The 24332-nt window shown below is 36.6% G+C and overlaps 1 protein-coding gene and 1 long non-coding RNA gene across 4 annotated transcripts in view; one reads left to right on the top strand and one right to left on the bottom strand.

The window, feature by feature from the left end:
• Positions 1-820: 820 nt before the first annotated feature.
• Positions 821-12870, bottom strand: LOC145670305 (uncharacterized). Its single transcript, XR_014128254.1, has 3 exons — positions 12728-12870; positions 8908-9002; positions 821-1523 (listed from the first exon to the last, which is right to left on the bottom strand). It is a non-coding gene; the product is annotated as an uncharacterized LOC145670305 (long non-coding RNA).
• An 8033-nt stretch (positions 12871-20903) lies between these two features.
• The window catches only part of LOC145670304 (uncharacterized), a 35549-nt gene continuing 32120 nt past the window's right edge, over positions 20904-24332 (top strand). The window contains exon 1 of one of the 3 annotated variants that reach the window (XM_081738776.1): positions 20904-21021. The gene's annotated coding sequence lies outside the window, so the exon portion shown is untranslated. The other 2 variants (XM_081738777.1, XM_081738778.1) reach the window with 2 other exon arrangements.

The raw sequence follows: 24332 nt of genomic DNA, 5'->3' as shown, positions 1-24332 counted from the left end.
ACTGGTTGCATAGCATCTGCACGATACAGGATTCATTTTCAAAATTCTTACTTGCAATCAGTTACTTCAGCTAAATACTATCTTATATTGAGAAACAAAAACATCCGGTTGTGTTTTATATATGCTCGCCATGCTTGGTGCAAATTCGGAGGCGATTTGAGGTAGGAAGTTGGAGTTTTCTGGTAAGGAATATTTTGCTACACGTTAAAATTCTCCATTTCTCAGTTTTTTATCTGGAACCGAGGTCACAAACTATAAAACACTACATTGTGGTTTTTAACTATTATTTGCCGGTCTTCATGCTTTGGTCGATGCTGTCAAAAACGAGGTCCGTGAGGTGAGTACAATATACCTAAAAATCCATTCGTACCATGCAGTTTCCCTACACACTCAATTATAAAAATACTTCACACTTTCACCCTTTTCATGCTAATTACTTTATTTCGAAAAACAGGTGAATATTTTTGGGGGTAACTTTTCTTAGCAGTTACAAGCCGCTTGAGTCATACCAACTGATAGATTTATAAACCCAGTTCTCTGCCGATATCATTGACCAGCTCACAAAATACCATACGACCATTTTGTCAAAATTTAATATAATTATATGAATTTCACGGAAGTAATACGAGTTTGTATATATATATATATATATATATATAAAGCATAGTGAATGTGGTATTTGAATGATGTTGATCTTTCAGTTCATAATATAGCACACTACCTACAGCACAGATGCTGCAAATTATCTCGTGGATGAACAAAACAGTTATATTACTGGAAACTATGTACAATGCATCTTTGTTGATAACTACCCCGATGGTAAACATTAACTCTTGTTTCATATGCATACAAGCTAAACGACTCTCTTTTCATTATGAGCAACTTTCCTTGATTATCACCTAACAAAAACTAAATGTACAAAGCAGATCTATCAACCGTGTGCGGTTTCAACCATATATAAACAAGTCTTAAGTTGTTCGGATTACTTCTTACAAATAGTTACAAATATTTCGTAATCACTGTTCTTCCGTTACGCATACAAGCTAAACGATTCTCACTTTGTGTAACTCTCCTTCAAAATTAGCACAAAAAAAAAAAAAAAAAAAAAGAAAAGAAAAAGAAAAACTAAATGCACAAAACAAACTTATCACCATGCGGTTTCAACCATATATGAACAAAGTCTTAAGTTTAGTTATAGGTCTTGTTTCATACGCATGCAAGCTAAACAACTCTCACTTCATTATGTGCAACTTTCCTTCAACATAGCACCCAACAAAAACTACAAACTCAAAACAGACCTATCACCACTTTTCGCCATCACTGTTCTTCCGTTGGAAACTGAGACTGTGCTACTGTGAGTGCCACCTCCAGATGAGGATGCTCTCTCATCCAGAGTAACTCGAATAGTGCTTCCGCTTTCCTCAAATGAAACTCGAGTAGCACTTCCACTCTCATCCATTGAAACTCGAGTGGTGTTTCTGCTCTCATCCAAGGAAACTGGAGTACTTCTGCTTCTGCCTTCTCTGAAATGAAAATTCAAAGAATTATGCATTTGCGCTATAACATTCGATTATCAACATGATATTAAGACGAGAGTCAATTTCTCACGTATTGACAAGGAAATATCTGAGGACCACGGATGGCAGTTTTATGTCTACATGTCTACAGAATAAATCACGTACGTTGTATTGCTTCCGATGATTTCAGTTTGCTTCCGATACTTGGTGCTCATTTTCCATTAAAAACGGTATCGTTTTGAAAATTTCGCAATTGTTTCATAAACTACTCTTCATGATACAATCATCAGAACAAATTTCGTTTCTCTAGCTCCAGCGCTTCAGCCTGTGCAGCTTTTTCATATAGGTTTTCCCGCTATTTTGGATCGTGTTTTTAATGTAACCTATACCTAATGATCCACTTTCGGTGGTCATAAACTCAAGATTGCGAATTGTTTAATACTTTATAATTTTCCGCAAACTACTGTTCATGATATACCATGATAGCGAATTCCGCTTCTCTAGCCTTAGTTGTTCGCGCTAGGCACTTTCTAATCGTATATTGACTGGCGGCCCTATTTCATTCAAGATGGCGACCTGGCCAAAATTCTCTTTTTCTCCAAGACATAACTTGCTCTTCAAGACATACCTTCGCACCAAATTTAGTTTAAGTCCAACAGTTCGGGCTGCGATTTTATATCACTGAATTGTGATTCAATGGCCATAAGACTTTGGAATCCTCATACAACTGAAGGTAGCACATGGGACCCTCGAGATTCTTTGTTACCCCAATTTGTGATTTTAAATATACAAACGTTGTATGTCAAATTTTCGAAAGATAATAAGACTTCCCTTGTACTTTTGGTTCATGATGACATGTATGTTGTACATTAAAATCATTTACTTTAATGCTAATTATTGCAGGAATTTTAGAACAAACACAAGCAAAGAGTTGAATTGCTGCCTCACAAGACTAATTGTAAGGACTATGAACTTCGGTACCCGATTTTTAAAAGTGATTCCTGATTTGGTGAATAATCGAGGAAGCAATTTTCTTAGCTTTTCATAAGGAACAACATAGCTTTCAGTTTTTAAAAACATCATGCTTTTTTTTTGAACATTTTCGAAAGCAACAATTTTTCTTAACGTTTCGTGAGGGACACTATTCGCTTTAAACATTTTTCATTTGTTGTATAGTCTTGGAGAGCATTACTTTATTTCTCTCTTTTTCAACTATAGCACCTATGCTTTTAGGGTGTTTTGGGATAATGTATATATCCCCGAATCTCCTAAAATGGTTGACAAAGTTGATGGTTGCAGACACTTTGTTTTATTACCACAAATACCAAAGCGGTCTTGAAAAATGATGAAATATATAAAGAAGTTCCTGAAAATTGAATGGCTCCTGTGACCTTCGACGTTTCGGAATTTGTAATCTTCGACTCCGTAATCCCAAGACGTTGGTCATAACTGCTCTAAATTTTTAAAACGTATTATCTGGAAAGTTGGAAAATGTGGCTTGGCCCTATATGCACCCGACGTCCTCTTCCGTTATAGAAAATGTACACCACGCAAACTGAATATTCTTTGTAAACATAATTGTTTTAGCATAATTTTATTTCCACACATGGTTTAACAGAATACACGGTCGTTAGATGCAAAGGCGCATGAGAAAATGATTCAAATCAATAACAGATTGGTAACCCACTCATATATCCTCTCATGAGAAAATATCTACCACATGATATGGAAAAATAAGCAAATTCCTTCTATTGTAGCGAGCTAGCAAAGATACAAGGCAAAATAATATTAAAACAAAAACGAATTCATACCACTAAGAAACAAAATCGAATAAAACTCACGAAGAAAGAACTAAAGCAACTAGCAGGGAACAGGAAACAAAGAACAGAGTGCATATGGCGGCGTGGTGTCTATGTAACGTCACTCTTGCAGCATTGACTAGACTTAATGTACGTAGTAGCATTTGCCTGAATCCAGATTTAAGGATGGTTTGTGATCATGAATAAAAGTTATTAAGTTGTTTATTGTTTTCCCTGAGCCTATTACAATAACCTGTTTTATATTACTTGGATTTTGTTTAGAATAAACATCAACAAAATGTTCAACATGTCAAAGTAACAGGTTCGAAAAAAATGTTACTATAATGAAACATTTTTATCTATAAATAGAAACATCCTTCATTTTGAATTCAGGCAGGCTACAAAGAACGAACCTAGCTCAGTATTCCATCACATGTGGCCATCCATCAAAGATTCCTCACGGGGATATTTTAATAAGCAACTTATCTTTCATTAATTACAACACACCAAAAGATGTTTTCGAGGGTCGAATGGCTTCCATACATTCCTGTGTGAGACAGCTATTAACTCACAAGTGGCAGCAGATATGTAGACTTTGCTTACAATTCCAGTGGTCTTTGATACCCCTCGTGACCCCATTCTCATTTATACTATGTTTGCAATTCAATATGGCGGCGTTTAAGATCGTGACATTGCACTGGAAGTGCCCTCAAACATAAGTTATCTACCCCGATTTCCAATAGTTGTGTTGGATCTGCCCATATTTCCTTCTTGACGGATCCAAACAGGTATTCTTCACATTTTATTGCCTACCTGATTTCAAAATGGTATGCATGTAGCAGCTCAATGGAATATTTGTGAAACGAATGACCACTACTGTCCTGCTTAGCAACTAGAACTTAATTTTACAACAAAATTTCATAAAAATCCAACTCTCATGATTCGTGTACTTTCCTCGTAAGCAAACACACTACAAACATATAAAAATCAGCGCCATTACACCCTCCATGTGGTTATAAAGTGCTTTCACTGAAAATATGGATTTTCTTGCATTGGTTCAAACTTGCACGAGTATTTTTATTTTTTCATTATTTGAAAAGAATACTAGGGACGATATGAAGATTGCACTGCTTTTGAAGTGACAACTACTTTCATTTCATAATGACTACTGAATTTTTAACTGTTTCTTAGTGCTACTTTAAGAAAAAAAAAATCGCTGAATAACCGAAGCACATGCTTCAACTGATGAGTAATCATGGAAGAAAAGTTATTTATTACCATCAAAAGTGCCCTTTACACCCGTGTTCACCAACACAGTTTAAACGAGCGTTCACTTAAACGCATTCAACATTAAACTCTCAACTTTAAACGTGGCTGCCAGACTTTCGTTGCACCGTTGAAAATGGAAGTTTAGTAAACCTCGTTTAAGTAAACTTCGGTCAATTTGTAAACTTTACTCAGATTGCTTGTCGTCTTTCGTCTCTAACCTTCTTTTAACGAAGTAACAAATGAAGAAATCATACGGCGTGCCGGGGTTTTCGACTTTCGAGATTGCGTGCATCTCGACTGAATATAACATCAAAGAATAGACTAATAAATTCTACCTGTAATAAAATAAATGAGTGATACCTGGTGTTGCAATATTAGTAGTAGTAGATTTTAGATTAGATTGTAGCGTGTAGTTTTACTATACTCATCCATAGTTAAGTAGTAGTACTAGTAGTAGTAGGAAAGGGTTAGAGGGTCTAGTAGAACCGTCTGCACGAGTTCACCCTTAATTTGCTTACAGGTATACGCACCTCGACTATAGCCCTCCAGCTTCACCTTCGAAACGTAATAGGTTAAAAAATAGCTTGTTACGAGCAGCTTCCAAAGTTTGGTGCGTAATTTTGAGACGTGTGGCTTTCATTATATGAAGCTAAGTTTGTATGTGTCTTATACAATTGTACGCACAAGTTAATACCACTTGAGGAATAACTAGATAATAAGTTTTACGATAAATAATTGGATAAGGATTTTTATGCTATTTGCATGGAGTTTTGACAAAAAAAGAAAAAAAATACTGTATTTATAGACATAACTTTTATGCCCTCCTAAGGTTAACCTTTACTGGAAAATTGTTTAGAAAATTCATTGTCGAAAATTCTATGAGCTGATTAAAAAAAAAAAAAAGTATATGTGGTTTATTTCTCATCCAGTTATTCATCGTAAAACTCATTACCCAGTTATTCCTAGAGTGTTATCAACCAATTGCGCACAATTGGTTGATAACACTCTAGGAATAACTGGGTAATGAGTTTTACGAGGAATAACTGGATGAGAAATAAACCACATATACTGCGTACAATTGTATAAGACACATAGAAACTTAGTGAAAGCCACACGTCTCAAAACCACGTACCAAACTTCGCAAGCTACTCATTACAAGCTATATTTGAACCTATTACGGTTTACGCCAAGGTGAAGCTGCTCGGCTATATTCGAGGTGCGTCCGTAGTGAACAGGCAAATTTGCCATGGTGTAAGCAAATTAATGGTTCACTTCAGCAGGCAATTCTACCAAATAGAAAATTTATAGGTAAAAAACGACGTGAAATATCTTTCATGAAGGAATGAAAATGTGAATATAAGTAATTACCATTTATCACAGCATATTGAAGTTAATTATTAGTGATAAAGAAATTATAGTATATGTAAGTGTGCTCTTCCACTGTCTTCGTTTATGTACATACCCCGTGCTTACGCGCCTGCTCCCTATGGACGCAAACGCTTGGGGCTCCCTACTGCGCTCCTACTGTAACTAGGTTAGATAGCATTCGTGCTTTTTAGTGGCCACCTAGCATAACTTGGTTTGTGTTTTATACACAGTAGTTTTTATGCTATACGTCCACACTTTATTTATTCGTTACTGAGCCATCCTAAAGTAATGGCGCTCTTCATTTAGTGCATGCTCTGGTAAAAGAAAGCTCTAATCTAACCTGGAAATGTAAAAAAAAAAAAAAAAAAAAAAAAAAAAAAAAAAAAAAAAAAAAAAAACGTTGAAATTCGGTAGAACCATATGTTGGAGTGATGAGCAAATTAGTACAAAAAATACCTACCAATTTGTAGTAGGTGATCACTACAAACTAGTTTTGCATTATAATTGCATAATTATGAACAATACATTTTAACGCTGTTTCTATAATCACACATTACTTACATGTGTAACGAATGTTTTTTGATTTTCCTATGCACACACCACCATCGCTAATGTGCCTGCTTTCGCGGAGAAAATCACGAGCGATCACTCAAATTGTGCCCTGCTTCGAATCGGAATAGATACAAACTTCGGTTGTTTTGGCCATTTAGCACAGATTCGTGCGTGGTTTTTGCACTTGTTGTATAATATATAAGTTTGCAAACATATTATAAATGTGTGCGTAGCTGGTGGACAGGTGAGAAACTAAAAATGCAGAAGTCGTTAGCTCATAAATGGAAAGAATAAATGGTAGAGCTCCTCAACTTTACCTACGCTAACTAGGAATTGTAGGCAAACACCAACAGGGAAAAGAATGTTAAAGGCATTAGAATAACATTTTCACGATGAAATATGAATAACTGTTGAATCAATTTTCCCCAACAGTGGATTCCAGAAGTTTTTTTTTTTTTTTCATTTTTTATTTTCTAGTGGTGGCGAATTTTAATATACTGGGGATGAAATGTACTAGGAATCCACATTGAGGATGATAGGATGGTCAATGTTCCGTTAAGGGGGTCCAAAACTACATTGGACCCCCTTAAGCTAACCAGACCTAAACTAATCTAACCAAACCTAATATAACGTTATATTATGTAATCAAACGAAAATCAATAGAAACAAGTGGTGTCAAAGACACTGGACCCCCTTAACGGAACATTGACCTATAGGATATGGTCATGAGGGAATTTCATGGTTCTCGCGGAGAAGTTCCCCCCGGTCAATAGATTCACATTATATGTGTTCTTTGTTATAAGTTTAGTGTAATCTTTATAGTGCAGTGTTACTATAGGGGCTACGGATCCACAGATTGTAAAATATATGGAAAAAATTGCAGACGTCTTTAATTTGTCCCGTTTTATGGCGAGAACAACGTGCAGTTTTAATATACGTATCCATAGTATAAGTAGTAGTAGGAAAAAGTCAGAAGCCCCGCACGGGTTAGTTGGGTTCAGTTCTCGACATAAAATGGACGTGTAAACGTATAGTAAAACTGCACGGAGAACAGAACCCAACAAACCCCTGCGGACCTCTAACCCTTTCCTACTACTACTTATACTATGGATTCGTATAAAACTACACGCTACAATCTAATCTAAAATCTTCTACCAATATTGCAACACCAAGTATTACTCGCTTATTTTATTAAAGGTATAATTTATTAGTCCATTCTTTGATTATGTTCAGTCGAGATGCACACGATCTAGAGAGTCGAGAACTCCGGCACGCGGTATGCTTTCTTTATTTGTTACTTTGTTAAACGAAGGTTAGAGACAAAAGATGACAACCAATCAGAGTCGATTTTACAAATTGACCGAAGTTTACTTAAACGAGGTTTACTGAACTTCGATTTCCAATGGTGCAACGAAGATCCGAGAACCACGTTTAAACTTGAAAGTTCAACTCCTTCAGTGTGGGTGGCGAGTTAACTCGTGTCTTCAAAACACACCTGCTGTGCGGATGGCGTATATTTATGCTTTCATTTTGCTTTGGCTAGTTTGTATTGCGTATGGCGAATATACTTGCCCATAGTATGAGTAATGTTATCCCGACAATATTTAGCGAGTTTGCGCTCAGCTGGTTTCAATTGTTGCTTAATTAAAAGAAGAAGAGGAAGAAAGAAATTAAAATAGAGTTTGTGCTTCGTCAAATACAGTTTTCATTCTTTGTTTTGTTTGAGAGCAGACAGCACAGTAACGGCTTCAAAACGATATTTCAACCATGCTGACATCGAGGAAGAGTTATTAATTAGTGATTCTGATGTAAGTGATTTTGAAACAGATTTAGAATCAACATCCAAAGTTCTCGAAAAAAACTACACTTTTTACAGCGGTTCGCGTCTGAAAATTACGCACTGAAGGGGTTAATGTTGAACGCGTTTAAGTGAACGCTCGTTTAAACGGCCGTGTGCACCAACGAAGTTCAACTGTTGAACGAGGGTCATAACCAAGCTCGGTGTAAATGTATGTTGCACCAACAACGTTCATGGTTAAGTCTCGCAGCCGTGTGCACCAACGAAGTTTAAACGAGCGTTCACTTAAACGCGTTCAAAATTAAACTTTCAAGTTTAAACGTGGTTCCCGGACTTTTGTTGCACCATTGAAAATCGAAGTTCAGTAAACCTCGTTTAAGTAAACTTCGGTCAATTTGTAAAATCGACTCTGATTGGTTGTCGTCTTTTGTCTCTAACCTTCGTTTAACAAAGTGACAAATGAAGAAAGCATACGGCGTGCCGGGGTTTTCGACTTTCGAGATTGTGTGCATCTCGAGTGAACACAACATCAAACAATGAACTAATAAATTATACCTGTAATGAAATAACCGAGTGATACTTGAACGTAAAATTGCTTACTCACCTTCGAGTTAACCTCGTTTTGGCTTGATTCACAAATCCTTGTATATTTCTTTATTGAATCTTGGGTTGTGTTGGGATGTGATTTCATAACAGCATCTGCATTGAAAAAGAATATTTTTGATCAAAATGTTAAACATCAAATGGTTTATTCTAATTTTTACACACATTATTTGAACATAGTGGTTGCCTTGTCCGACACTTTTCAAATACCACAGCAGTCGTCAAATGCAAAGAGTCTAGCCGAATAAGACCAAAGTGAGCGTTACTAGGATTGATTTGATATTCAACACCAAAAAACCTTCATATCAAAAGATGACTCAACTTCGGTCACTTTCAGATTTCGAATTGTAAAAAAATTGAAAAAAAAAAAGTTTTTTTTTTTCCTCCTAGACTCGTCACTTGTAGTGCTTCGCACACTGCAACATTTCAACAACAGTATCCTCTATAAAATATCTTGCGTTCCAAAGTAAACGTACAACAAAGTGCAATAGGTTAAATGTTATAAAATGCATTCATTAAAACAAAACACTAGAAACAAACCACGAGAAATAGACCTATTTTCAGTTTTAAAAGACCTCGATTGAGCAGTTTGCTTTATTACACTTGAATGGGCAGAAACTAAAAGTATTTAATCTGAAACGAAAAGCATTTAATATTATAAGCTCCTTTCATCCCCCTTTTCTGATTGTGTGGTAGGATTCTCTCAGGGTATCAAACCTAAAAACATTACATTTACCATTAAACACTGAAGAAAATGTTTATATTATGGCCCATGGTGTGCATTACGAAAACCTCCAAATTCAAATTCACAAAGAAAATTCTAAACATTTGGAACGTATGGTGCAATTTAATATATTCTGGTCCGTTTCCTTTATGAGAATTCCGCAATTTATTTTTACAATATAAACACAAATGACGTTTAAGGTTTATTGTGCGAAGTCGTAAAAAATTATCATTATTTACTTAACTAAAGACTAATTCTATATTACCTTTTTTTTTAAAAAAAAAAAAAAAGTAAAAGTCTATGTGACACGACACAAATCCGCGCATTTTAAAATTCCAATACTTAATATTTATAACGACTATGTATTTCAAGTATTGAAACAAGTTTCCAGACTATAAATTTAATTCAAACTACTAGCACTTTTATGGATACCGCATTTTCATACACCTTATATTAAAATATATGTAACTAGTACTAACCGTGGATTATTTTGTATAATTCAGTGTTTTTAAACCAGGGTTTGAAAAAACCCGGGCTTTTTTGAAAAAGCCCAACACACCTGGGCCCATATGGGTTTTTTCGGGTTTAATCGTTTTTTTCGAAATATTTCAATGTCTTTGGGATAAAAGTGTTAAAATGTTATTTATATTTCAAGATTGTCATTGTCACAACTTGCAGCAATTTTCTACTCACTGCCTTTTTGAAATTTTACATTCAATCGCCGAGAAAATCTATACAGCAAATTTAGCATATCTTGTGCTTCCACCGTCAAAATTTCAACGTAAAAGACTGAAAATTGCGCTTCGTAGCGTAGATACTCGCTGTTTTGAAAAAATGGCCGCCATTTTGACATTTTACGTTGGTATGCCGCCAAAATCTATACGGGAAATTTAGAGTGTCGCGTACGTGTACTCTGAAAATTTTAACTTAAAAGTCCGAAAATTGTACCCTGTAGTGTGTATGGTAGAGGCAGACAAAGGAATTGAGTTGATTTTGTGTTTAACGTCCCTTTCAGCAGCGAGGCTATGTGAGACGGGACCTACTGATTAAAGTGGAATCCGAACCACATGAGCTCCCTCCGGGAAGCAAACACAGATCACCCACGCCGAAGATGCGTACACTAACGGCTTAGCCATGAAGGACCTCGGCAGAGAAATGAACAAATGTAGATCAAGTCATCCAGAAGCCTGACTGACGTTCGCCAAATATGAATACCAAAAGGGGTCTATTAATTTAAAACAAAGATACAATTCGTGTTGTATGAAATAAATAAATGTTTTAAAATTTCTTACATGAAATTAACATCTTACAGCGTAAATAAACCTGGCATATTTTCTCCATGAGAATACGGGACATCTCAGATCCCCCCCCCCCCCTTCAACTTTCCAACACAATGAATTGAATAGTCTACTTATGAACAAAAGTGTAATAGGCCGCGGTAGCTAAGTGGTAGAGCATTCACTCTGGTGCATGGGGTCCCTAGTTCGATCCCAGCTAGCGCCAAGTGAGCTTTATGGTGGACAAAAACCTTGTGTGTGAGTTTTCTCGGGATTCTCACGTTTCCTCCCACTTTCTTCATTCCGTCATTTTATTCATTTCTCATCATCACCGTCACCTTGAGCATAGCTGGCATAACCGTGAGACTAAAAGCAAAAGATTTCATTTCATTTAATTTTTTTTTTTTTTTTCAAGAATACAATTGGCGAAAGTTCACTATCCAGCAACTGCTTTACTCTCTTCGTACCCTGCAATTAATTGTATAGACTAAAGATGCCTAAAAAACTTAAGATGCGCTGTAAAAATGCTTTACAGGAAAACAATATGCAAATTATTTAAATCAGTGGTACAATCTACCTTCAATATTCTTCGCGCGTTTAGCAATATTTATTAACATGGTTGTACTGTATTTGCCAAAATTACGTTCGTCAGTTTAATCTGATATTTCTCCCTGTGTCGTGTGTAATTGTCAGGACCAGATTTACATTTTTCTAAGACCTGGACCAAAGCACAATTCTGTGCTAAAATAACTGAAAAAACAGAAATGAAATCTTTAAGTTTTACGTCCCACGTTTATGTCGGTTAGGCTAAAGGAGAGGGTGATGAGAGATGAGTGAAATGGTGGAACGAAGAATGTGAGAGGAAACGGGAGAACCCCGAGAAAACCCACCAGCACCACAGTCCACACCGCGCGAGCTGGATCGAACAAGGGACCCCAAGCACCGGATGTGAACACTCTACCACTGAGCCACCGCGTCACTCGATAAAATAACTGAGTGCATATGAAAGATGACTCTATTATATGTTATTTTCCACAGGCGCAGCGGTGTTCTTCTGCACAGTGTACAGAAGCTGAATATTATGTTTATATGTGGAGCGTTACTAGTATGACACCATGACAAGTTCTATTCAAATTCGTATCTTTGCCAAAACCCATTTAGGTTTACTACCCTCGCTTACGCGTATACCCATGATCATTGACGCGCCCACTTCCCACGGACGTACCCCGCGCAGGCACACCAGCATTGCACCTCCCTGGCTCGGTTAGATCGCACTCGTGCTTTTTGTGGTCATTTAGGACAGGCTGGTTGTGTTTTTGGACTGTAGTTCTTATGTCATACACCACGAAGGCGTGTTTATATGGAAATCGAAAAAGAATCGTAACTTTTCAACAATTACTTCTGGTGGCCTCCTTGAATTTTATCTATTCATAGTGAGATATTTTCAAATATAACCTAGCGAAATCTTTTAGGAGACAATATAAAAGAAACCAATGAAAGTATCAATTTTTCAACAATTATTTCGTGTGGTGCGCCAAAAGTAAACCTGCACGTCACTTTGTGCATTAAATCATTGTTTTCACATCATGTTAAGTTCTTTCACACAGAAATCAATCAGTTCTACTTGTAAATGTTCTAAAGGTAAGTAAAACAAAGAGTAAAATATTTGCATCCAATAAACCTTTCGCGCTATCAGATTGAAAGGTCCGACTCGATTCACTAGCAAGCGCTACACGAACATCGTATAATTCACATTTACTCCTGTAACATTTTTATTTTATACAAAATAAAAGAATATTTAACTATTACTGTGCACTTACCAATTTGTACAGCACTCTCTCTCTCTCTCTCTCAATGTTTTGATGTCCAGGAACTCGTCCAACAGCACTCACACGCCGCAACACATAAAGAAAACAAACATATGACGTCTCTTTCGTGAAACGTCCAAGCGCAGTGAATTGTGGGTAGGTAGCTTGAAGACAACTTGGCAAAAGTTTGTAGTCGCAAATTGTTGAAACTACATCTGTATATAATTTGCTGAATGAAGTTTGCTATAACATAAAACTTGAAAATAATATTTAATTTGCTAAGACATTCAAAGTTTGAATTGAAACTGTCAAGCGGACTAGATAGGTGGAAGCAAATTTGCAGAAAAATGCCAAATGTTTGCTTTTGCCAAGTTTTGAAACTACATTTGTATGAAATTTGTTGCATTAAATTTACTCTTTCATAAAAATTGCAAATGATATTTAATTTGCCACAAACATTCCAAGTTTGCATTGCATTTTCCGCATATACAAAATGAAAACTTTCACATTATTTGGTATGACGAACAATAGGCAAGTTTACGGAAAACTTCTGTGCTATCGGGGTATGAATGCCTCATCTGAGAACAACATCTATGCTAGAACTTTTCTCCGAGTTTCATTCACTTTCTTTGTGCCCCTTTGCGGCGCCACTGCTTTGCCATCACTTATGCATAATTGGATTTTTTTTGGATGGGTGTTCCTTTGGTATCTTCTTACCCGACATTTCTATTTCTCTCCGTTATACAGACACTGTATTCCTACATTCCGCCTCCCATAGTGTTCCTACAACGTTGCCATTGTTGCCTTTTTCATTAACATTTGTGGATGCATGTTCCATATAACATCCCCTCCTACAATTTCTCAGTGTAAATTGTTCACTTTTCTCCATGTTTCATTCACTTTCTTTGTGCCCCTTCTGGCGCCGCCACTGTTTCGCCATCACTTATGCATAATTGGATTCTTCGGATGGGGTTTCCTTTGATATCTTTTGATCCGACATTCGTATTTCTCTCCGTTCTTTGCCATATTCCAAATTCCCGCCTCGGAAGGTGACATTTCAGATGCCTCTAGCGTCCAAACGAAGCCGCATTCACCCAATGCTCATATGACATTTTTTGTTTGTTTTTACCTGTAGATTCATCTTCCAAATTTTCTTTCATTGATGCATGACCACCCTGTATATGAATACATAAGCTTGCCCTAGAAATCATGCTCCTATTCCAAAGCTTGTCCAGGTTTTAGCAAACGTTTCACATGTTGTGGTTTTAATCATTTCACTGCTGCATGTACTTTTCAATGGACGAAACATTGTAATCTCCATAAATGGAAAACTATCCATAAAACTCAAAAGATAACGTAAGTAACTGAGTCTATTTCAGGGTTCGATTTGTTAATTTACCAGTGGGGGGAATAGGTGGATCACAATGTATAGTGCATTTGCATATAGTTCCGGATTTACGTATAAGCTTAACAAGCTATAGCTTAGGGCCTCACTCTCTTGGGGGCCCCCCAAAAAATAAGGACAAAAACTGGCTGTAATAATTTCGAAATAATAAGAGAGCAAATAAGATAAAACAACGGTATTTTGCATTGTTCTGCACTTATGAAGCAAGTAATGAGGGCCTCACTTGTAATAGCGCCCTGTTTCCCAACCCTGCTTGCAATAGGGCTCTTGTTACCAAGTCTCGCTTATAATGGGGCCCCCGTTTACCATCCCTGCTTGAAATAAGTCCCCTGTTTCCTAGCCCCGCTTATAATGGAGCGTCTGTTTCAGAGCCCCGCTTCTAATGGAGTTTTTTTTTTTTTTTTTAGCTCTGCTTACAATGGGGGCCCCCTTTCCCAGTTCCTCTCATAATGGGACACCGTTTTCCAGCCCTGCATGTAAAGAGGCGGCGTTTTCTAACCCCGCTTTTAATGGGGCCCTTGTTTTTAGAGCGTTGCTTGTAATGGAGATCTTGTTTCCAAGCTATTATTTAGCTTTTTAATAAGACTTCACGGTACCTTGTACTTGTATGTTATAGAACTCTACTGCTACTCTTTGGAATACGACCAGAAATCGGAGCTGGTAACATTGGATTTAGTGATGGGCAGTTTGGTTCCTTTCCCGGAATCAATTCCTTTGAATCGGTTCCGAAGAAGGATTCGTTTCTCCGGACCGAATCCTTTGGTTCCGCGAATGAAGTTAAATGATCTTTTCGATTTGATTCCCCCAAACAAGGATTCATTCCTCTCTGGACCGAATCCTTTGGTTCTGATGAGTCGGAATAATTCTGAGTTCTCATATGGCTCTCCAATTCGATTCCTCCTTTCACCTAAAGTCGTCAAACCACTCTTATTGCCTTTTGCTGCAGGCAGTGTGGTGGTGTGGGAAATTGGAATGAGTAGAAGCAAAAGGAGGGATTGCCGTCTTTTGAAACATGTTCACAAGGTTCCACTTTTTCCTGATAAGACAGAGATAATATTGCACATAGGACAAGAGCAGATACAGATATTGTTTTTTTTTTTGTTTTTTTTTTTTTAAGTTTTCTGTTTTATTAGAGCGTATTGCTAAGAGTGCACGTTGAAACTGTTAAAGAGTAAAGAGGTGGTCTTCTTTTTCTTCTTCTCATTTTTTTTACATGACTTAAACGCAAAAAAGTAAATGTTCTGAATTTTCATTCTTACTATTTATTTAAATACGTAATACCAGCAACAACAAACGAAGTCTCGGGCTTCCTTGTGTACGAGTCAGTCGGTCTTACAGAAAAAATGTTCCGGGGACACTCCTGGTACTATTCTATTTATCATATTATAGACGTATTTTGGTCTCCTCTGGGGGGGCACTCTCAGAGCTCCGGGTGGCAGTGCCCCCCTAAAAAAACAAGTCTGGAAGAAACACTGGTAGGAGTGTCATTTGGATTTTGAAAATTACATATTTTTTAATAAATTATTAAAAAACTGTTATAATGAAAATTTAAAATGAAACAGCAAATATCTATTCTTCGGTACTTTGTTCCCATAATGTTCGGCAGGTAATACTAAATCTTCTTTCAAAGGCTCTAACCTGTCATGTTATGTCACTGTCTTGACGCACGGTACAGCATTAATAAATTGTATAATAATAATAATAATAATAATAATAATAATAATAATAATAATAATAATAATAATAATAATAATAATAATAATAATAATAATAATAATAATAACTTTACGCGGATTTTTGGTTCTCCTTGCGGGAGACTTGAGTTGTATTTCCAGTGGTAACTCGTGTAGTTCGGGGGGTGCGGTGGCTCAGTGGTAGAGCGTTCATCTCCCTGCTTGGAGTCCCTGGTTCGATCCCAGCTCGCGCTGTGTGGACTTTGTGGTGGACAAACACCGTTTTTCTCCCACTTTCTTCATTCCACCATTTCATTCATTACTCATCACCAACGTCTCCTTTAGCCTAACCGGCATAAGCGTGGGACGTAAAACTCAAAGATTTCATTTCATTTTTTTCATATTATCTTGGTGTTGAAATAAGCATTAAAACCTAATCAATGCGAATGCGAATTTTATATTAGTATAGGGTTATATGCAGTGTTCGAAGCTAAAACTAGTCCTAGTCTGAGATAGTATGAGCTCCACTGACGATAGTGAGCCTGAGTCACCACGAGCCTGAGTAAACCCCGTTTGCAATATGGGCATGCGTGAGACTTTAGGCTGTAGTGTGTTCGCCATATGTCTTTGAAGTTCCCATGCTGATATTTACAACAACATCGCTTGCTTCCTCCATTCCTCTTTTGACCGCATTTGCGAAGTTGTAACATCTTAACACCATTATGTCTGTTCTTTCTTCCCAATACTTTAGGTAATATGAAACAGATGTCGGGCAATGTAAGAACAAGGAAGCTCGCCTTGGGAACGGGGAATCGGGAACTAACTTGAAAGACAGCATTTTGAACTGCGGCAGCTAAGACTCCACGTGGATTTGACAAGTGATTTTCAACTGTTTGAAATGAGGGTTCTGGTTGGTCATTTAGTTATCGGGAGTGTTTCCCCTAAGATTCCTTGGACGACGACTTGTTTATGGCACGAGCCAGCACACGTAGAACGCGGCATTCTTTATATACGAACTGCAGTCCGGTTGAAGAAATGAACTATAGAAGCAGGGGCGCACCCATACATTTTTCTTGAGAGGGGTGCCAAGTTTGGGGAATCCAATACTACAAGACACTACGCTTAAGTATTATTGAACCGCTGTTATTACGTACTCCAAAAGATGATAAGTAATCGTTATGTACTACCACCTATATTATCAGAAAAAAAAAGTTGTAGAAGTAGATTATTTTTATAAGGAAAGAACAGGTGTAGTGTAAAAAACCAGAGGTGGTATGTTTTATTACTATTTTTACTTGACATACCGGCTACCTAAATGTTGAAATACAGTGAGGATATGTTGCCTAAAAGCTTGCATTTCTATTTACATAATGACTGAAAACCATTGGAGAGCTTCTCTGTAGTACCGCGGGGGAGGGGGATGAAGAGACTTTGATCCTCTCCAACTTTCTGAAAAAAAAAAATATATATATCTCCTTATGTTGTATTATAGAGAATTATACACGAAAATGCTCAAAAACCGAATGAGGATATTAATAATTTCCTGCGGGAAAACTCCCGGTCTCCCACTCGACTGTTGGGTATTCCAAACACCCGGAAGATTCGGTCCCATAGCAGACAACTCCTAAACACATGCATAAGGAAGAAACAATTCAATATGGCACATCGAAATATAAACTAGGTGAACTTCTTTGCAGACACCTCATTTTAAAAACAAAAGGTAGGAAAATGATAAGAAAAATGTCGGTGTTGTCAACTTAGAAATTATTTCTACCTAAGAAATAAAACCTTTTACGTGCAAAACTATTCGTCAATTACTGTGTATAAAAGTGGATTTATTAAAGGTATTTAGCATCTGCTTTCCAGTGACGGTATGCTTTAATGATTGAAAAACCAGAGACGGTATGCCTTCATCACTGAAAAACCAAAGGCGGTATGGCATACCGCCGCATACCGTCTCACTTCGACCACTGGTTATATGGACATTACATCAGAATATATTGAATAAGAGCTTCGTGTTACAGCAAATAGTTTTATTATCCGTCTTGCAACGAAAATCTATAGACCTGGTAACGCTGAACACATGTGAAAAAGTAAAAACAAAAAGAAAGAAAGAGAAAAAATAGTGATAAGACTGGCAGCCGATCTCCCCCTCTCCTCCAGTTGGAAGAGCAGTTGCGGTGGTCAGAATATTGCGGAAAAGTGACACGAGAGCGCGTAAGAAAGATTGCTTGTTTTCAGACATGCGCAGTACGTGCATTATTTGCTTCTCTGTTGTGCATTGTCGGTTTATTGTTTACTACTGTTTTTGTCCCATCCATATCACTCCACTCGTCAGATGTTTGGTTCCGCCATCTGGTGCACCAACCTAATCCAGTGACTCAATACGTAAACTTCCTGAGTGAATCCATCCTGTGAGTGAATCCGCCCAAATAAATCCGATTCCTTTCAGAGATTCGTTCCTTTCATTCTTCTGAAAGATTCGTTCTTTTGGAACGAATCATTCCAGAACTACCCATCCAGTGTTGCCAATTCTGGGGAAAAGTCGCTAAATCTAGGGGATCCGACTTTCAGGATAGCGAAAAAAATAATTTTTCGGATTAGCGACTTTTTCGGTGATTTTATAACGAGATTTTGGAGACTTATTCATAAATCTAGCGACTTTTCTGTTGCGAACAACTTGACCTGTAATCAAGTACTATTAGTTCGAATCAGTTCAGATATATGTTTATTTCTTTTCGCTTATTTGAATCAGCGCAGGTGTTGACGAGGTGGGGTAGTACATATCATTTAACTTCATATCCCGCTTTCATTGCTGTTATCTCTTATCTTCTAACGGGAACCAACTCCAACCTATAATATACTTTAGTTCGTAGAACTTCCGTTCAGAGGCACAAATCATACACATTACCGATAGCAAGCTGATTATCTGTAGAAGCGTGAGTAAAAGTGAAACGTGTAAGATTTTTCTTTGTAGATGTTTACTTTTGTTAGTTTTTCTAAACTCATTTTTGATTTTGTTGAAGTGAAATTGATCATAAACTAAAAAATATATATATATTGTATTAAAAGTGAAATTATTGTTAATCACATGTGATTCACTCATTTACGTTTTATTTTTGTAGCGTAGATAGTACTATGATTGATTATTGATAGATAATTGAAAGCTAAAATTAAGGAACTTGAAAATAATAGTAAAAATAAAAACATCCGGGACATGTATAAGGGGATCAGTGAATTAAGAAAGGCTATCAACCTCGTGCTTATATATTAAAGAAATCTGACGGTACAGTTCTCACTGATACGGATAGCATCTTAAATAGATGGAAAGATTTCTTTGACGATTTGCTTAACACGCAACCGAAAACTAGTGTGCGTGGAGAAAAGGAGATATACACCGCAGAACGTTATATTCCAGAACCCAACCGAATAGAAGTAGAAACAGCTATAAAGAAATTAAAGAAACACAAATTTCCGGATGTAGATGAAATTCCGGTTTAGCTGGAGGCGAAAAATTGTGGAACAAGATACACAAACTCATTCTCCTTATCTGGAACAAGGAAGAATTGCCACAAGAGTGGAAAGAATCAATCATTGTTCCAATTCACAAGAAAGGCGACAAAACTGACTAATAATTATCGAGGCATTTCTCTTCTGTCAACATCCTATAAAATACTTTCAAATATTCTATTAGCAAGATTGACCCCATACGTAGATGAAATTATTGGAGATCATCAGTGTGGATTTAGACGAAATCGATCAACTATGGACCAAATACTTACCATTCGCCAAATACTCGAAAAAAAGTAGGAATACAATACCCCGGTACAACAACTATTTATTGATTTTAGAAAGGCGTACGACTCGGTTAGGAGAGAAACATTATACAACGTTCTTACAGAACTTGGAATACCGAGAAAGCTAATTAGATTAATTAAGATATGTGTAAATGAATCCCAAAGTAAAGCCCGGGTAGGAAAATTTTTGTCCACGAGCTTTCACGTCGAAAATAGCCTGAAACAAGAAGATGCGTTATCGCCATTATTATTCAACTTTGTTCTTGAATACGCTATAAGGAAAATCAAAGATAGCAACCACGGCCTAGAGTTGAACGGTATTCACCAGGTTATGGCATATGCTGATGATGTAAATTTAATAGGGGATGATAGGAGAACAATAGAAATAAATGCAGAGATCTTATTAAACGCTTGCAGGGACATGGGTTTAGAAATAAATGCAGAGAAAACTAAATACATGGAAGTGCGTCGGGACCGTAATGCGGCAAATTATAAATGCGTTAAAATATTAAATAATACTTTTGATAAAGTGGATACTTTCAAATATCTAGGATCAATGTAAACATACGAAAATCATATTCACGAAGAAATTAAATATCGACTGAAAGCAGGGAATTCGTGTTACTATTCGGTTCAAAATCTCTTGTCGTCACGAATTATGCCGAGGAATTTGAAGCTTAAAATATATAAAACGATAATCATGCCTGTTGTTCTGTATGGTTGCGAAACATGGTCGCTTGTTCTGAGGGAAGAACATAGACTGAAAGTATTTGAAAACAAGATTCTGAGACGAATATTCGGGCCCAAGAGGAACAGGAATGGGAAATGTCGGAAATTTCATAACGAGGAACTACATAATTTATACGGTTTACCCAACATTGTTAGGGTCGTCAAGTCTAGGAGGCTTAGATGGGGAGGTCATGTAGCTAGAATGGAAGATAGTAAAAACTCTTTCAAAGTCTTGACTGGAAGACCAATCGGAAAACGACCATTAGGAAGACCTAGGCGCAGATGGGAGGGCAAAATTAAGATGGATCTCGCAGAGATTGGAATACAAAGTAGAAATTGGATGCAGTTAGCTGAGGATAGAAGTCAGTGGAGAGCTTTTGTGAACGCGGCATTGAATCTCCGGATTCCATAGGCCATAGAGTTAGTTAGTGAGATAGTACTATGACTTGAATTAATCACATCTCTCTCTCTTTCTCTCTGTCTCTCTCTCACATACACTATATATATATATATATATATATATATATATATATAGAGAGAGAGAGAGAGAGAGAGAGAGAGACGAAATTCCACGAATAATTTTTAGCGACTTTTCACCCAAAATTGGAGTCATTTCGTCTCCCATTTAACGACATTTTGTATCAACTTGTTGGCAACACTGTATCCATCGCTAGAAGAGAAGTATGGCGCAAAAATGAAACTGTAAGTAGTGATGATACGTTTCCTTTGAAACAAGAAAAGTTTTACATATATATGTGGATATAGATGTTCTTAGAAATTAGGAGTCTGGGTAATCACAGTATGTTAAAGACACCACTAGAAATTGTTCTTCCTAAATTAAGTTCCTTTAATTCATTATTTCTTCATTTGCAATTTTTTGCACAGAGTGATAGAGGGTGCCAGATTGCTATGCATACAGTGTTTCTTGCAAAAATTGTCACATGATATATTAGATGCTCGTTAGTAACATTTGATTTGCATGTGGTATTGATTAGAGAAACTGTCACAAACTTCTCGGTAATAGTATACAACAGTGCCTCATGATCTGTGCGCGTGGATACTTCCTACTGTTGCACTACGTATAAAAATGATTTTATTACATTTAGAAGTAGTAAGAAGCATCCATGTGCACGTGACATGCGATATGTGTTTCAAATCCCCCACATATACTCATACACTACGTACAAGGGCACATTATTATTCTTCGCATACCATAAAACACAACGAAACGCAACGCAAACCGACGTACATTTTATTTTATATTACTCAGTAATTAAATGAAAGTCGCATTTTTACCTCATTTTCAAGTTCCTATATTCTCAATGAATAATCCTTAAAAGACTGCACTTCGTGAGTCCTCGCTAAATGATGAGGCACTCTCGTATACTATATCCAACTTCTCTATCATTATCTGCAAATATCTTTATTCAACTTAAGTTTAGAGTTGCCCCTCCAGTCTGAAGGTGCCCTTGGACTTTGCAACATACAAAAAACAGTGCTTAAAGTATTAAAAATTGTTACATTTCACTTAACTTCAGTACTCCGTGTGCTTCACAAAAATTTAAAAGGTTTTCTTCATTATTTTTGCGCATCCGTTACATCTGTTGTCCATATTCGCTGTATTTTACAACTACCATACTGCTGAAACCTTCCGCATCCGGCAAATAGTACTAAGTTCCACATATCTTTTCTCGAATTAATCATAACTCTCCTGCAGAACTTACATTCCTAAACATCAATTAAAAACTTCAAATTTTCATTTCTTACCTCATTTCTCCTGTAAATTTTCCTGATTTTTATAAAAAGCGGAGGGGTAACTCTAAACTTAACCCGAAACTTTGTGTTCTAATTCTATTTGTGTTCCTATAACTTCGCATTTTATCAGATATGCGTGTACAATCGGATTTGGCTTTTAATTTACGCAAATTCTATTATAGATCCAGAGACTGCATACAGAGGCGAGAACCACATGATTAAGGCGCTGGAATGAGCGGTGTCCAGTCTCGTTTTTGAGCCTTAAAGTAAAAATGAATTGTGGCGGTTTACTTTGTCGAAATAAGAACTTAATTGTTCAAAGATTACTATTGATTCACTAATTTTCTTCTTATATTTTCCTAAATGATTTGTGCTGGGCGACGTGAAAATATTTCACATGGCATAGTTAAATTTCAAGAAGGCCGTCGTAAGCAATTGTTGAAAAATTTCAGTTCTTTACTTTTGCATATAAATACAGCATCCGGATGTAGGTTTAAAAACTACAGTGCAAAAACCGTGGTAGATGGCTACTAAAAAGCACAAATGCTATCTAATCGATTCAGGGCAGGGTGAAGCTGGAAGGAACGAGCGCTAGCGAGCTAGTCCCCCGAAAGGAGCAGGCGCGTCAGCGAAGGTGGGTATACGCGTAAGCGAGGGTAGTGAAGACGAGTGGGTTTTGGCAGTGATCACGAGTTTCAATACCACTTGTCACGTTGTCATACTAGTAGAGTTCCACTTGTAAACATAAAATACAGCTTCTGTACAATGTGCACAAATACACTACCGGTGGAAAGTAGTCATGTTTCATATGCGCTCACTTATTTTATTCGTTGTAAAGCACTTGTAAGGATTTTACACTAGTAATTCTACGCTTGTAAACAAAATATATTTGTATTACTTTGTATTTAATTCTATCACCTGCAGAAATTTGTTGTTTATAAGTATCGAATTTTACTTGTAAATCTTCCAAAATGTAGTGCATCTAAGATAAAACATCATCAAATGAATATCTTTGAATTGACGCTCAGTTTCATTCAAGTTAGTATATAATTTATAGTAATTCGACTGGTGGATCCTCTTAGTTTCTGCAATACTTTGTAAGATTAAAAACTGGCTAATAAAATAGGAGTTTGCAATGGTTCACTTGAGCAGACAGTTCTACCAAATAGAAAATTTAGAGGTCCATCTGCTCGAGTAATGTCTTAACGAGCGTAACCTAACCTGAAAATGTATGAAATAGGTCAAAATTTGGTAGAACTGTCTACTCGAGTAGTGACGTTTGTAATGCATTAGGAGATTATTTTTGCGTACAAACAGTTGCTTTCCTGCATTTTATGTGTAACAATTACAATCTCTTTCTGGCCATGCAAAATTATTCCCAGAATTCTCTTGAAGTAAATAGTGAGAGAATTTACATTATTATTCGTTGCAATGGATGGTGCCTATTGTTTTGGAGCATATGACACACTTTTACATTTCATTTCCTCCCTTATTATTTAATGTTTATTACTGTCGCATGCGGAAATTTGCTCATTATACACATGTTTTTTCGATTGTTACCTTTATATTTTCCAAATTGTGATATTTTAAACTTAACTGCAGTCCTGTTCACAGTCTTCTGTTAGCGTATTATTTATGATGACAGTGAGGGAAGTGCGATTTTTTGATAGTACACCTTATATACCTATGGATTTGATTTACTTGTTCTAATCTTCCAATTAACAGTTTACTTGTTTTCTTTATGTTTACGATGCATTTGTATTTTGAATAAGTAATTACATGACAGAGATGAAAAAAAGAAACGTATTCTTATATGGAATAATAAAAATTTAGCCTTGTTGACATCTTATTATTTTCTTATTCAATGATTTAGGATTTAGATTTCTGGGCTTTCGGCATATATGGCCATGTTAACCAGTCACGTTTGAGGAATGACGTCTCACCGTGAGCACTTTATGCGGGTAAACGGCTTGGGATCTATGTTAGGTACGGGTCACTCCATATCAATTCAACACAGTGACTTAACCTCACCATCTCAGATTTTTGAAATGAAATTTGGTACATAGATGCCCTCTAGATAGACTAAGAAAAATACCAAATTTCAACTTTATATATCGACCGGTATTGAAGATAGAGCTATGTAAAATTTGGAAAAAACGCCCAAAAAAATCATGTTCAATGTATTTTGAAATTGGAATTGCAGCTCTTCTAATTGAGCTACCGAATTTGTTGAGATGTCATTTTACAGCATTTTTCAT

Source organism: Thermobia domestica, chromosome 14 (genome assembly GCF_964235325.1).
Source record: "Thermobia domestica chromosome 14, izTheDome1.hap1.1, whole genome shotgun sequence".
NCBI lineage: Eukaryota > Metazoa > Arthropoda > Insecta > Zygentoma > Lepismatidae > Thermobia > Thermobia domestica.
This window is presented reverse-complemented; position numbering and strand designations above follow the sequence as displayed.